This window comes from Eleutherodactylus coqui, chromosome 10 (assembly GCF_035609145.1).
Source record: "Eleutherodactylus coqui strain aEleCoq1 chromosome 10, aEleCoq1.hap1, whole genome shotgun sequence".
Lineage (NCBI taxonomy): Eukaryota > Metazoa > Chordata > Amphibia > Anura > Eleutherodactylidae > Eleutherodactylus > Eleutherodactylus coqui.
This window is the reverse complement of record NC_089846.1, coordinates 114,850,879-114,866,543: the sequence shown is the minus strand read 5'-3', so window position 1 is coordinate 114,866,543 and position 15,665 is coordinate 114,850,879. Positions and strand designations below refer to the sequence as shown.

The 15,665-nt window shown below is 48.6% G+C and overlaps 1 pseudogene; it reads right to left on the bottom strand.

Moving 5' to 3' along the window:
• Positions 1–10,653: 10,653 nt before the first annotated feature.
• Positions 10,654–13,337, bottom strand: LOC136581129 (general transcription factor II-I repeat domain-containing protein 2-like; annotated as a pseudogene).
• Positions 13,338–15,665: the final 2,328 nt, after the last annotated feature.

Sequence of the window (15,665 nt, the reverse complement as noted above, 5' to 3'; positions counted from 1 at the left end):
ACTTCTCCATCCGATCAAACCCCCATGGTGACTTCTCCTGGTATGGCTGAGGCCATGGATCAGCCAGAGTTGTCATATGATCATGCTACCCCAGAATTGAGGGGAGACCAGAGCAGTGTGGACCAGACTAGAGGGTAGAGCAAGAGGTGAGCTGAGTAAACTGTTTTTTTTAATTTTATAATACAAATAAGGGCTTATTTACATGAATGACATCATTGAATGGCTGTGATTGGTTCATTGAGCACCGGCTCTGATTGGCTGAGGCGGCGCTCCTGAACCAATCAGAGCAATCACTTGCTGGAGGTGGAGTATTCAAGGCCTATCACCAGCAAGAGATGTTCCGTCGGCATTGAGGACTGAACAGAAGCCTGCCAGAACGCCGCATACAGGCAGAAGAGACCCAGATGGCGCTTGCTAGGTGAGTAAAAGACACCCCCGAAAATAAGACCCTGTACTTCTTGTGGGGCAAAAATTAATATAAGACAGGGTCCTAGTTTAGGGGAAACACGGTAGTATTGGAGGCATTACCCAAGACTGAGAGTGTGATAGAGGAGCATTATTAGAGAGAGGGCATAAAGGGGATACTACTAAAGACTGGGGGCATACAGGGGCATTAGTAAAAAGTGAGGGCATTAATTGTACATTATTACTGAATGGGGGAAGAAATGGGTGTTATTACTGAGTGGGAGCATAAAGGGGGGCCCATTTTCTCATGTTTTGGGGAAGTGAGATGATAAGAAAATTGCTATTTTGGTATTTTTTTATGGAATTTACCAGACTGGATAAATAATGTCATATTTTAGCTAATATCAATGAAAGAGTGGCAGCATCTCAGGTGCAGTTTTTCAGAGAAAATCTTTTAATCCTCCCAGGCAATACAGGATAACGTTTCGACTTGTAGTCTTTTTCAAATATGTTATCCTATTTAGGCCGCTTTCACATGGCCAAGAAAGTTGCCCGAGATTTGTGTGTTGCGGGATGCACAAATCTCACATGAATATGAACCCCAGTCTTTGGAATGGAATCATATACATGAGCGGAATGTCCTATATTTACGCGTTCCTCGGAATGCAACGCCCATTGTTTTCAATGGGACAGGAAAACACATTGTACGGCAGACGATGTGTAAGTGAAGGCAATGCGAGGTTTCCGCAATGGGAAATACTTGCCAATCCTCCCACGTGTCTGAAAGCCGCTTCAGAGGATTGCTCCTTTCCTGAAGTCATGGGAAGTGTTTTTGATAGAAAAACGCCTCGCATCCACATGTAAGGCCGCCTGCACACGAGCGGAAATCCCGCCGCGGGATTTCCGCCACTGAAAGTTTGCATAGGAGTGCATTAAAATACGCACTCCTATGCAGACGGCCGCGGTTTGGCCGCGCGAAATCTCGCGCGGCAAACAAACCGCGGCATGTCCTAATTTTCTGCGGGGCACGCACTCACCCGGCCGCCGGCTCCGGTCTGCGCATGCGCCGGCTGCGCGGCAGCCGGCACATGAAAGAGCTGGGGCCGCCAGGCGCGGGTGAGTACGCGCATGTCCCTGCAGGCGCTCGGGTCGGATCGCGCGGCGAGAATTCTCGCTGCCGGATCCGACCCGCTCGTCTGCAAGCGGCCTAAAACGTACATTGGCGATCTCCCACATGTGTAGGTAGCCTTACATAGTCATTAACCCTATATGTGTAACACCTATAAACATCCCATGTACGATTAACCCTTTATATTACGCCTACATAACACATATGTCATTAATCCTTTTATGCAAGGCATTGCCACAACCCCGACTATTATGTTACAGTCCTGTAAGTCCATTTACCCCCACCCGGGTAAGGGATTTTATCTCAGACAATAACGGCCGGAAATGTCGCTGCACGCTCTCATTTCTTTCATCTGTAGCATCCATGGTAAATCTTCTGCACTGCTACCTCTTTCCCTATCCCCTCGCAGTGTGGCAGTGATGTCTCATTCTGTTCTCCCTCTCCTGGCCGCGGCTGTAAGCCATTTCTGTCAGCAGCTATATGCCGCTGGTGTATAAGGCAGCCTGCACACGACCGGGTTGGATTCCGCATGCGGGTTCCCACAGCGGAATCTGACCCTGTGCCTGGCTGGTGACCCTTGTGTACCTGTCTGGATTCTTCTTATCTGTACTGCGGATGTGCCAGCGTGCCGGCACACATGTGCAATACCTATAATGTCGCGCCATCACTAGGCGATGCCGCGGATGCTGCGACCTTTCCGCAATGATGATTGCAGAAGGGCCACAGGTCGCACAACTTCCATTGACTTTAATGGAAGCCGTCCGCGCAGAATCCTCCTAGAAATAGAGCATGCTGCGATTTTTTTTTTCCCCCCCGTGATCAGAAAATCGCAATTGATTTCCGCTCTGGGGCAGGAAAAACTGCTTTTCCATAGCATGCTCCAGATTCCACAATGCAAATCTGCCCGTGTGCAGCCGGCCCAAGGGAGAGCACTGTGTAGCGCTACTACCTTACAGAATAGCAGATCTTCTCTGCTGCAGGCTGGTTCCCCCTCACTCCATCGACTGAAACCAGAGCTATATTCCCGACCCCATTTCAAATGGCTGTAGTTGTGGTTCTGTATGGGCTAACAACATCCCAAGAATTTTAGCTTTAAAATGATACCAAAGACGTGTCTGTAGCCCCGATAGAACCGGAGCAACATCCGTTTAAATTAGAATGATCTCTGTTCTTTTCATGCAGAATGAACAGCGCTCGCCTCAAACTGCTGGGGGTGAAATACTTATAAAATTACACATCCATATCTCTTTCTGTCTGCCCCATTGAAATGAATGGAGTGGTGCAGCAGATAGCTAAGACCAAACCAAAAAAATGTTATCAAAGGTGTCCATAACGTTTAAAGAAACACCCCTTTAATTCCTTATGTAACCAGCGCTCAGTATATATAAGTCTGTTAGTATTACCTTGTTTAGTTATTTGTTTCTGTCTGAAAAGTAATCCCTTCACTTGGGTCATGTGATCTCATGGTGACCCCCTTGAAATTACTTGCCTTTCTATTCTCTCAACGGGTCACCCAAACTTCCTGTGTGATAGATTACATGGACTGTACCACGCATGCTCTTCTGAGGAAGGATAGTAACTTTCATATGACTTCTGTTAATTAGAAGCTCCTGTCACACAGTTATAATGAAGAAGATGAAGCTCGTGTTCCATGATGGTACATTTATGTTATTTACCTTATTTAGGCGAATGTAGAGTTTATATTTACACTATCCTCCCAGCAGGCAAAGATGGTACAGTCTGTAGTTGCTCATGCTGTGCTAATGCATCATAGGATTGATAGCACAGAACACAGTCAAATTGAAAGCAACATGAAGATGGTGACTGAGAAGCATCAGACAGGAAGCTGCACTACATGGAAAAAAAGCAATATACATAGAAGATGTCCAAAGTGTGATAGACAATCAGGTGATGGGTACAAGGATGGAATAATGTATGTTCACAAGTGCTTCTTTAACTCTGACCCAATTTCACTATGCCAAGGCACGCTTTCACCCAAATTATTTAATTTATGCACAGGCTACCAGCTTTGTTTAATACCGTGGGATTGTGTATCTGACTGTATCCCCTTTGGCACACGAGAGATCAGGGCCTCAGCTTAATTTCCAACCTATGTCTTAATCATTCACATTACATTTTATGACTCCAGTATTGGTTCAATCCCAATTTCAGTCTTTTATGTAGAAAACTGTATAGGGACAGAAACCAGAAGGGCACCGTAGGGGTAAATATATGAGGAGACCTCTTTGGTTTCTGTCTCCCATAGTTTCCGTCCATGTTGGTCTTAACTGGATAGAAAAGCACTGTCCTCGAAGACCAGGATGGAACCAGTGCTGCAGTCACAAAATGTGGAAAGAGTCTTATTTTTGAGCACGTTTTAAAGTTGGCAATTCAATATAGACTGTTTTCAGGATTCCCCTTAAATATGCCCTGTACTTTCAAAAAACGTTCCGTAAATCAATAGTGCTAGTGGATATAAGAAATTTTGTAACTAGAGATGAGCGAACGTGCTCGTTTAGAGCAATTACTTGAACGAGTATCGCTTTTTTCGAGTAACTGCCTACTCGGGCGAAAAGATTCGGGGGGCACTGGGGGTGAGCGGGGGGCTGTGGGGGGGAGTGGAGGGGAGAGAGAGCTCCCCCCTGTTCCCCCCTGCGACACCCTGCTCCACCCTGGCACCCCCCAAATCTTTTCGCCCGAGTAGGCAGTTACTAGAGATAAGCGAGTATACTCGCTAAGGCACATTACTCGAGCGAGTAGTGCCTTAGCCGAGTATCTCCCCGTTCGTCTCTAAAGATTCGGGGGCCAGCGCGGGTGACAGGTGAGTTGTGGTGGGGAGCGGGGGGGGGAGAGATGAGCGGGGAGGTACTCGGCTAAGGCACTACTCGCTCGAGTAATGTGCCTTAGCGAGTATACTCGCTCATCTCTAGCAGTTACTCGAAAAAAGCGATACTCGTTCGAGTAATTGCTCTAAACGAGCATGTTCGCTCGTCTCTACTTGTAACATATCTTATTAGAGAAAAATGCCATTCTCCACTTAAAGTGGTTTTTCGGTCAAATACAGGATCCACTGCTTGGAATACCTGGAGATTACCTGATTGTCCATCTCACTGTCAGCTCAGCAGTGGCAGATGTAGTCATCGGGGTCATTGGCGGAAGTGTCATAGAGAGCTTTACTCCCCTTGAAATCAATGGGCGCGCTGCTTCCTATTACACTTCCATGTTCAACCCCGGAGTCGGAGACAGAAGTACCCAAAGTGTAATAGAAAGCTTCAACTCCCATTGATATCAAAAGGAGTGAAACCCTCTATGACACTTCCAACCCCGGTGACTGTGTTCGGCCCTGCTGCACTGACAGCGAGTTGGACAATCAGCTGATTTCCAGGATGTCTGGTCCTGCTGCATTGGGATCCCTAGTGGCAGGTCCCTAGTGATCAACGATTGATAACCTATCCTGAGGATAGGACATTAACAGGATTTGATTGATGAAGGGCTTGCATTAGAGGCCCGCACAGGACGTGCTTCATGGTGTGCACAAAGATAGGACTTGTCCTATCTTTGCTGTGTGCTTTCCATACACTCTTATGGGAGCTGGAAAGCACGCACCTCAGATCGTGTGAACGGGCTACCCCAAGTATCTGGATTTAGCCCATTCACGCGATCTTTAGAGCAGTATAGCTGCGATCTTTGTACGCAGCTATACTGCACGCAGACAGTGCTCGTCTAAATGAGCCCTAACAGTCACTTTCTCTACCGACCCTCTCTTGAACCGATCATTCAGTAGTGGCCCAGATTTAACAGGGCCCCTCCATAATGCTAATTGTTTGTCTTGTGCATTGGTATTGACAGTGTCTTTAATGTGTGTGCATTTGTGATGTGTATTGCACTTCTGCAGCACTGAATGGGTTAACATCTGGGTTATGTCTGGAAAATGTATCTTGTTGTGTCACGTGATCATGTTTCATATATGTGTTTGCAAGGTGGAATGCAAAGTAGTCTAAGGTAGTCTAGGGAGAAGTCTGCAAGTTGGTTGGAGTCTGGGAAAGGGAAAGCCTGGTAGTGAGCAGGAGAAACTGTGCCTTGTCCTATGAGGTTCCCCATGATGGAAGAGGCTGAGCGATGTCCGGATGTGTGCTCTGGGCCTTATTCACCCAGGCCGCCTTGCTATTAATGTGGAAGACTGAGAGAGTGAGAGGAGCCACCATGCAGCACTTAGTGCTACTTCCAAATGTGAGAGTTGACCAGTAGAGAGCTGGAGAGAGAAAAAGAGTGGCCAGAAACAGAACCCCACAGATAACTAGGACTGTGGACTCATCTATCATCCTGTAAATCCTCCCTGTCACATCTAGAGTTACCACCTTTGTCACGAAAAAATATTGGCCATGGTTTAAAAGGGGTGTGGTTTGGGGGCGTGGCTTATCACAGTGCCAAAATTTCGTTCTGCGCAAGCGTGACGGCCGTGGACAGGGGGCCATAGAGGATCACACATTGGCAAGCGCGACTAAAGGACTGACTAAGTGAGGGACAGATGGACTAAAGGACTGACTGACTAACTAAGAGACAGACGGACTATAGGATTGACTGAGAGACGTACAGACTATAGGACTGACTGACTGAGGGACAGACAGATTATAACTGAGGGATGGACGGACTATAGGACTGGCTGACTCTCTCTTACACCTGACAAAGTTACTGAGGAAGGACTTCCCACCAGCTGCCCCCCACAGTGCAGCCCCTCCCCCACTGTCACCTGTCTCCGCAGCCCCCACATCCCCTGCAGTTACCATACACCAGCTTCTTCATCCACAGGCTGTTGTTGTCCTCCTTCTCTAGGGTCCCCGTTAGGCTGGTACCACATTCAGTGCCAGGCTGCTGATGAGGGGGGGTGCTGAGCCGGGCACTCAACATTTGGCTGTACCCTGTAAGTTGCTCAAGGACATCACAGCAGCCTGCAGGAGCGATGGGAACATGCAACTTGCGGGTCCCCGTCGCTCCTGCAGGCTGCCGTGATGCCCTCCGTGCCGGCAGAACATTTCTTTCTGGAAGCGGGGCTTGTATTTCCCGCCTCCAGCAAAGATAATGCTCTGATTGGCTAGCCAGCGCCGGCGTCAGCCAGTGAAAGCACACAGGTGGACTGCGCATGACAGCGAGCGTGAGATACACTGCCACAAAAGGTACAATTTTGCTGCCATACGCAGTGATAGGCTGGGTCGCTCTTGGCTCAACAGCGGTAAAACGCTGCGTTGCGGGAGTAGCGTTTTAGGGCTCCTTCCCACAGACGGATTTCCGCCGCGTAATACGTTGCCCGCAGCTATTAGGTTCTATTAAACCTAATAGCACAATGCTTACGGTGCGGAATTCCACCGCGGAATTCCACACCATAAAATCACCCGGACTCACCCGCGGCATGCTCTATTTGCCGCGGGTATGCGCGCGGACGGCTTCCATTGCAGTCAATGGAAGCCGTCCGTCACGTTATCTTGTGACGCTGTGGGCGTGTCATATGACGCAGCCGGCGCGTCACGTGCTTTATTGCGCATGCGCACCGAAGCATCATGCGGGACCTGGGACGCCGGATCTGCAGGTAAGTATTGAGGTCTCTGGGGGGCTGCCGTGACGGGCTCCGCCGCGGAATTCCGCGGCGGAGCCCGTCACGGCCGTGTGAAGCCGGCCTTAATTGTAGACCGATACAAAATTGATACAAAAAATTACACAATAAACATAATTTACTGAAAACATTCCACCCCTTTAAGATTTTCTCGCTTTCTTTCACTGTCTCTAGGGAGCCCTCTAGTGGTAGTTTATCAGTACATAACACAACATTCCTAAATGGAGATAAAGCTGTCATTTTGCTGCTAAAAAGCTCTGCAAAATATAACCTTTTATGGATGTTCAAATACAGTAAGTTCTAATCTTCTACAACACTATAGATAATGTTGGAAGACTGCGACCGTGTTTCCGGCGTACTGTACACGAACATGCAGGGAGTTCACAATGACAATGCGTACTTTTTGCGTGCTGCAAATCCCCATACATTATCGTGGCAAGTATGCGTATGTAATACATGTCAAAATAGAACATTGTGCGATTTAAAAAAAAAAAAATTTATGATGGGGGGGGGGGGGAGCGGCAAAGTGAAAGTGTATGGGAGTTTGCTGCAGTGAATTATGGGTGCAAAACCGGCGCAGGTAATATGTAATGAGCATACGGTCATGTGAGCCCAGCCTGAAGCAGATCCGAAAGGAATAACAGCTGCATGTATGAATCCTGTCTGGAAGTTCAACACCCCAACTGAGACTATTTTAACAAACAAAATAGTAATTAAGTAAACAAAGCGGTACAATAAAAAATGAACACAATACTTTTAAATAAAACCTTTTTTTTACATGTCACAAAAAATGATACAGCAAAAAATAAAAGTTAGGATTTTTTTCAATCTGTTCTGCTATTATAAAAAATTATATCTCTTTAAAAAATCTACAACTATTCCAAAAATATGAGATATTCCGTAGCCACGCCAACAAGAAAATTACTTGATTTCTCTTACTGAGAACAATCACTCAACAAGGAAATAAAAACAAGAAATTGTGAAGAACTGAAGGCAAAAAATGTCTTGATCGTTAAAGACGTTGGCTGCCTTCTACATCGTAAGTACAGGACAAGAGATATTGGGTATCCTGGCAACTTACTGATACAATGTGGCATATGGAAGCGCGACAAGTGTATTAAGATAGTTAAGCCTCTCAATACATTTACAACATCCAGCGGTACCTCCATGTGCCAGACTGCAATCTATGCCAGTTGGTAGCTGCCGTAGACTGCAGTTAATCTATGCCAGCTTCTGGCGTAAATGATAGTAAATGTGACAGGCAGAGTGCTTTAAAAAGTGGTTGGGCTTCCATAAACACTCTAGAATACTTAATTTTGGCACGTCTGCTAAAATTGTGACTTTTTGATGTCAAAATTCAATATATGCCCCAATGTGTTTGGTCGCTCTGCACCTTTCTCATTTATTATGAAGCCATACCCCCTTGCCAATGAAGTCTTACTTCTGCACAGCGCTGGTGCTCCATCCTGCAAATGGCCACTGATGGAGGGACATGTGATATAATAGTGCCAATTGCCAGCTTTAGCTACATACGGCCCCATGCCAGCTTGTGGGGAGGCACCAGATGGATGTAGGCTGGGGGCAATCGTCTCCATAGGTCCATCTGTCCAGATGATATTTTTCCTCTGTGCGGCAGCGTCTTCAGTAGCTACATGAATTATCCTTCACCTGGCTGTTTTCACCCTTCTGGTTCTCCGAGGCACTGCTGTCAGTCCATCAACTTGCTTGCAACACAATTGCTTTATTCTGCTGCTGTATTTATGTTATAAGCTTTGGGCCGCCTGCAGACGGGCGGGTCGGATCAGTCGGCGAGAATTCTCGCCGCGGGACCAGACCCCAACGCCTGCAGGAAGGAGCGCGTACTCACCCGCACCCGGTGGCCTCGGCTATTTCATATGCCGGCTGCTGGGCAGCCGGCACATGCGCAGACCGGAGCCGTTGGCCGGGTGAGTGACGTTTCTGTGCGAGCCCCGCAGAAAAATAGGACATGCCGCGGTTTGTTTGCCGCGCGACATTTCGCGCGGCCAAACCGCGGCCGTCTGCATAGGAGTGCGTATTGTAATGCACTCCTATGCAGGCTTTTAGTTGCGGAAATCCCGTGGGAAATCCCGCCGCGGGATTTCCGCCCGTCTGCAGGCGGCCTTGTTCTGGTAATGTAATTATGTTATGAATTTGGTTCTGATGCTGTACTTATGTTATGCACTTGTTTCTGGTAATGTATTGTGGCAACCTGGGGGGGTTACTCGCTCTTGGAATGCCATCTTCTCCATTCAGGATGGTTGGCACTACCTGCATAAAGTCTCAGGAAACCCGGATTACTTCAAATTCTAGAGTCTGTAAGCTTTTATTTTATATGCAGCAAACACTTGTGTAACATACAATGATTGCAGGGTTCACAACCCACAGGGTCTCTATCACTATCCCCCACCCGGAACATCTAGAGGGCGTCCTCCTCTGTCAGACCTTGTGACGGGCCCAGTCAGGTCTGTGACAGACCTCAGACTCCTAGCTTCTGATGCTGCTTCTGCAGCCTCTCTCTCTGGCTTTCAGCCTCCTTGTAGCCTCCCTCTCAGGGAGTAGCTCTAACTCTTTCTCAGAGCCTAGCCTAGCTCTGGCTTTCAGCAGCAGCTCTGCCCCAGCTTCCAAATAGGGACTGAATGTGTCTGGAGATTTAAGCTCCTCCAGACACACTGAACAGCTGTCCCTGCTGAATAGCACACCTTCCAGTACACAGAAGACCTGTTACAGCTCCCTGCAGGCCACTCTGTGTATTGCCTTGCTACAGTATTTATTCATTAAGGCCTGGCTCAACTAAGCAGGTTGGATTCCGCATGTGGGAGGCACCAGCGGATTCTGGCTGTGAGCTTGGCCGGTGACCCTGCGTACTTTACTTAACTGTACTCTGGATGACCGCGCACATTTGCTGGCATTCATGCGCAGTGTCGTTTTTTTTTTACTTGTATTTCCCGAGCCTTGTGTAGGGTATGATGGAGTTTCTTTGTGGTTTTCCTTAGCATCTCTAGCTGTGAATTGCAGGCCACTACTAGGGGTTTCCTTCCTTCTCTGTGTATTGGAGTAGTTGATTTCTGGGTATCCTGGTGGCTCTGGTGATTTGGTCATCAACTGAGGTGGGATGGAAAATTGTCCTTTTAAGATGGCATAGATGTTCCTGTCTGTCTGTTGGGTTGGAGCAGATCCAGTTGTATCTGATGGCCTGGCTGTAGACCAGGGGTGTCAAACTCATTTTCACGGAGGGCCACATCAGCCTGATGGTTGTCTTCAAAGGGCCGAATGTAATTGTAAGGCTGCCTGTCCACAGGCAATTGTTCATTGCGTTATTCGTGGCAATAATCTGACCGCGGGTAACGCAGTGAACGCTTTCCATAGCGTTGCTATGGAGAGCGCAGCCGCGGATTTCACGAGCGGAGAACCATAGCGATTCAAAACACAAAACAAAATGCAAACACAACCATTCAAATGTATTCAAACTCAAGTTTTTAAAAATGCTTACCTATTTTGTTTTTTGGCTCGATGTCTGACACCATTTTCCCATGGTCAGTGTGTCTATGTCTGGTTTTAGGTCTTGTGCTGCAGCGATCCGTAAAACTGCATGGAGGTTGTCATCGGTGATGCGTGATCTGTGCTTGGTCTTGTTTAGATTCATTATTGAAAACATGTGTTCGCATAGATAGGTGCTCCCAAACATGGAAAGAACACGGGTAGCATGAAGTCGGAGCTGTGGCATCAAAGCAGTGGGCAGTAGACGGTAAAAGTCCTCGATTTTAGCATCCTGGAACTTTGCTCTCAGTCCACTATCGCTTTGAATATCAATCAACTCCATCTGAAGGTGATGGGGTGCGCTGTTGACGTCAGCGGTGAAAGGATTGTCAACGATGGCAAAGCTTGAGTGCTGGGTTCTAAAGTCAGAGAAGGGCCGATCAAACTCATCAATTAACCGACTCCCTTTGATAGCCAATCGAATGCTTGAAAAAGCTCCAGGAACTGAGGCTGAGATGCTCTGGCAAACCGGAAAGTGAGCAAGATTGTCCTGGTCCAGTTGGGATTTCCATAGGTGATGTTTACGCAGGAAAGCTGTGGTCATGTCGGACATCTGTGTGATTACTTGTTTGCGCCCCTGCAGCTTCTGATTCAGTTGAGCGAGATGTTCGGTTATGTCACACAACATAGCAAAATCACATAGCCAGTTTGGATCTGACAGCTCAGCCAAGGGTTTTCCTTTACTTTGCATGAAACGTGCAATTTCTTCTCGAAGCTCAAAAAATCGTTTAAGGACAGCGCTCCTGCTCAGCCACCTTAGTTCTGTATGGTACGGCACGTCTCCATGCTCCGAGTCCATCTCTTGTAAAAACAGCTGGAACTGGCGATGATTCAAGCTACAGGGCCCGAATGAACTTTACTGTTTTCATGACCGTGGCCATGATATTATCCAGTTCCAGAACCTTTCCACACAGGGCTTCTTGATGGATAATGCAATGATACGTTATCAGAGGTGTGTGGCAGTTACTTTTTTCCATTTTCTCCTTCATAAGTCCAACTAAGCCCGTTTTTTTCTCCACACATTGCAGGCATGCCGTCAGTAGTTAGCCCCAACAACTTTTCCCAGGGTAATTTATGTTTAGTAATGGACTTCTCCACCACATCAAAAATGTCCTTCCCTTTTGTTGTCCCATGCATGGCAATTACATCCAAGAGCTCCTTTGTGACAAAGAGGTCCGCCTTCACACCTCTTATAAAAATAGATAGATGCGTTGTATCCGTGTTGTCCGTGCTTTCATCAACGGCTAACGAAAAAGCCAGATAGCTGCATGCCTCTTCAACCAGCTGTGTTGTCAGATTTTCTGCTAGTTCATTAAAGGGGTTGTCCCGCGACAGCAAGTGGGGTTATGCACTTCTGTATGGCCATATTAATGCACTTTGTAATATACATCGTGCATTAAATATTGGCCATACAGAAGTTATACACTTACCCCCTCTGGTGCTGGCGTCCCGTCTCCATGGCAACAATCAAGCCTCTTCTCTGGTCGCACGAACAGTCGCGCTTGCGCACTGAAGGATTCCTCTTCTGTCTCCCTCCTGGCTCACGAGCTGCGTCCTGGCTCCTCCCTCTTCTCCGCGTCACCGTAGCTCCGCCTCCGCCACGTGGTGCCGATCAGCCAATGAGGTGGCTGTAATCGGCAGTGGAATGCAAGACTGGAGAAGAACATCCACGGTGCACCATGGGAGAAGACCCGCAGTGCACCGTGAGAAAAGACCAGTGGCGCCATCTTTGAAAGAAGAAAAGAAGAATCTTCAAAGCTGCAGAACGGGGATCCAGGTAAGCGAATTTTTATTTTTTAAATAACAAATGGATGCTGTTTAAATGTGCACTAAGTGGGGGTCTGTTTTTTTGATTTCAGCGCGGGACAACCCCTTTAACTCTGTTTGCAATGGTGTTTCTTGACAAACTGACATTTTTAAAACTCTGCATCTGATCGGGGCTAGAGATGAGCGAGCGTACTCGGTTCGGGTGTTTTTGCACTCAAGCACCACTTTTTCCGAGTAACTCACTACTCAGACGAAAAGATGCGGGGGGCAGCGTGGTGGAGCGGGGGGGGGGGGGGTAGCAGTGGGGAACAGGGAGGAGCTCTCTCTCCCTCCCCCCCCCACTCCCCTCTGCAGCCCACCGCTCACCCCCGGCGCCCCCCGAATCTTTTCGTCCGAGTAGTCAGTTACTCAGAAAAAGCGGTGCCTGAGTTCAAAAACACCCGAACCGAGTACGCTCGCTCATCTCTAATCGGGGCACACCTGCTCACACTCTTTTAGCATGCACTGCTTCAAAAATGCACCTTCCGAAAAACACTTCGAAGCTCGTGCAATCTCTTCAGCCACAATAAAGCTAGCTTTCACCGCTGAATCACTTTTGGGTGTAGCTTTTGTAAACATATTCTGCTGCGATTGCAGTCTACCTTTTAATTCTTGGACAATTTGTTGTCTGTCTTGCAAACTATATTTACCATATTTAGTCCCATGTTTGGTCTCAAAATGTCGTTGTATATTGTACTCCTTCAACACGGACACTGCCTCATGACACAAAAGACATAGCGTTTCTTCTCCCTGAAGCACAAACATGTACTCACTCTCCCATCTTTCATTAAACTGTCTTCCTTCTGCATCAATTTTTCTCTTGCTGGACATTTTCAAATTGGTGCACCAGCAATGTTACGGTGTGCCACCTACGTAAAAGACCAATATGTCTTTTAGGAGCAGGTTAGATAGTAGCCAACCCCTTCCACCTCTTTAGCACCTGTGTCCCAAATAATGCCTCCCTTGGTGCCCTGCATAGTAATAGCAGTAGTAATAGTGACCCCCACAGAGACCTCCGTAGTAATAGTTACTCCCACAGAGGTATCCACCATAATAGTGACCGTCACAGCAGGACCAGTAGTAATAGTAACCCCCACAGCAGCCTCAGCAGAAATAGTGACCCCTACATCGGTCACCGCAGTAATAGTGACCGCTACAGCGGCCACCGCAGTAATAGTGACCGCTACAGCGGCCACCGCGGTAATAGTGACCCCTACAGTGGCCACCGCAGTAATAGTGACCCCTACAGTGGCCACCGCAGTAATAGTGACCCCTACAGCGGCCACCGCAGTAATAGTGACCGCTACAGCGGCCACCGCAGTAATAGTGACCCCTACAGCGGCCACTGCAGTAATAGTGACCCCTACAGCGGCCACTGCAGTAATAGTGACCCCTACAGCAGCCACCGCAGTAATAGTGACCCCTACAGCAGCCACCGCAGTAAAAGTGACCCCTACAGCGGCCACCACAGTAATAGTGACCCCTACAGTGGCCACCGCAGTAATAGTGACCCCTACAGCGGCCACCGCAGTAATAGTGACCCCTACAGCGGCCACCGCAGTAATAGTGACTCCTACAGCGGCCACCGCAGTAATAGTGACCCCTACAGCGGCCACCACAGTAATAGTGACCCCTACAGGGGCCTCAGCAGTAATAGTGACCCCTACAGGGGTCTCCGCAGTAATAGTGACCCCTAGAGAGGCATCAGCAGTAATAGTAACCCCTACAGCGGCCACCGCAGTAATAGTGACGCCTACATAGGGCCTCAGCAGTAATAGTGACCCCTACCGGGGTCTCCGCAGTAATAGTGACCCCTACAGCGGCCACCGCAGTAATAGTGTCCCCTACAGCAGCCACCACAGTAATAGTGACCCCTACAGGGATCTCCACAGTAATAGTGACCCCTACAGCGGCCACCGCAGTAATAGTGACCCCTACAGCGGCCACCGCAGTAAAAGTGACCCCTACAGCGGCCACCACAGTAATAGTGACCCCTACAGTGGCCACCGCAGTAATAGTGACCCCTACAGCGGCCACCGCAGTAATAGTGACCCCTACAGCGGCCACCGCAGTAATAGTGACCCCTACAGCGGCCACCGCAGTAATAGTGACTCCTACATCGGCCACCGCAGTAATAGTGACCCCTACAGCAGCCACCACAGTAATAGTGACCCCTACAGGGGCCTCAGCAGTAATAGTGACCCCTACAGGGGTCTCCGCAGTAATAGTGACCCCTAGAGAGGCATCAGCAGTAATAGTAACCCCTACAGCGGCCACCGCAGTAATAGTGACGCCTACATAGGGCCTCAGCAGTAATAGTGACCCCTACAGTGGCCACCGCAGTAATAGTGACTCCTACAGCAGCCACCACAGTAATAGTGACCCCTACAGGGATCTCCACAGTAATAGTGACCCCTACAGCGGCCACCGTAGTAATAGTGACCACTACAGGGATCTCCACAGTAATAGTGACCCCCTACAGCGGCCACCGCAGTAATAGTGACCCCCTACAGCGGCCACCGCAGTAATAGTGAGCCTACAGTGGCCACCGCAGTAATAGTGACCCCTACAGCGGCCACTGCGGTAATAGTGACCCTACAGTGGCCACCACAGTAATAGTGACCCTACAGCGGCCACCGCAGTAATAGTGACCCCTACAGTGGCCACCGCAGTAATAGTGACCCCTACAGCGGCCACCGCAGTAATAGTGACCCCTACAGTGGCCACCGCAGTAATAGTGACCCCTACAGAGGCATCAGTAGTAATGCTACTACTACTGGAGCCGATATAGGGGACACTATTACTAATTGTATTTCCTATATCAGCCCCAGTAGTAATAGCGCCCCCTGTTCTCCTATGCCACTGAAAGAACCCATTCCCCACTCTGCCTATATCCCTTTTTTGCTCCCACCCTCCTCTCCTATACCCCCTACTCTTATATACTTACGTCCTCCTTATAGAAATGCCGCTGCTCCGCTGCTCTCTGTCGCGCTCGTTGATTGCAGGTACACACTGTGACGTCAGTGTGCACGTCCGACGCCTCCTCCCTTCTGCTTTCGCGGAACCAGGGGAGGGGGAGGAGGATCCTGGGTGCACACCGATGTTACAGTGTGCGCCTGGGATTGGCGCCACTGACTGAATACCCACGGGGGAGCCACG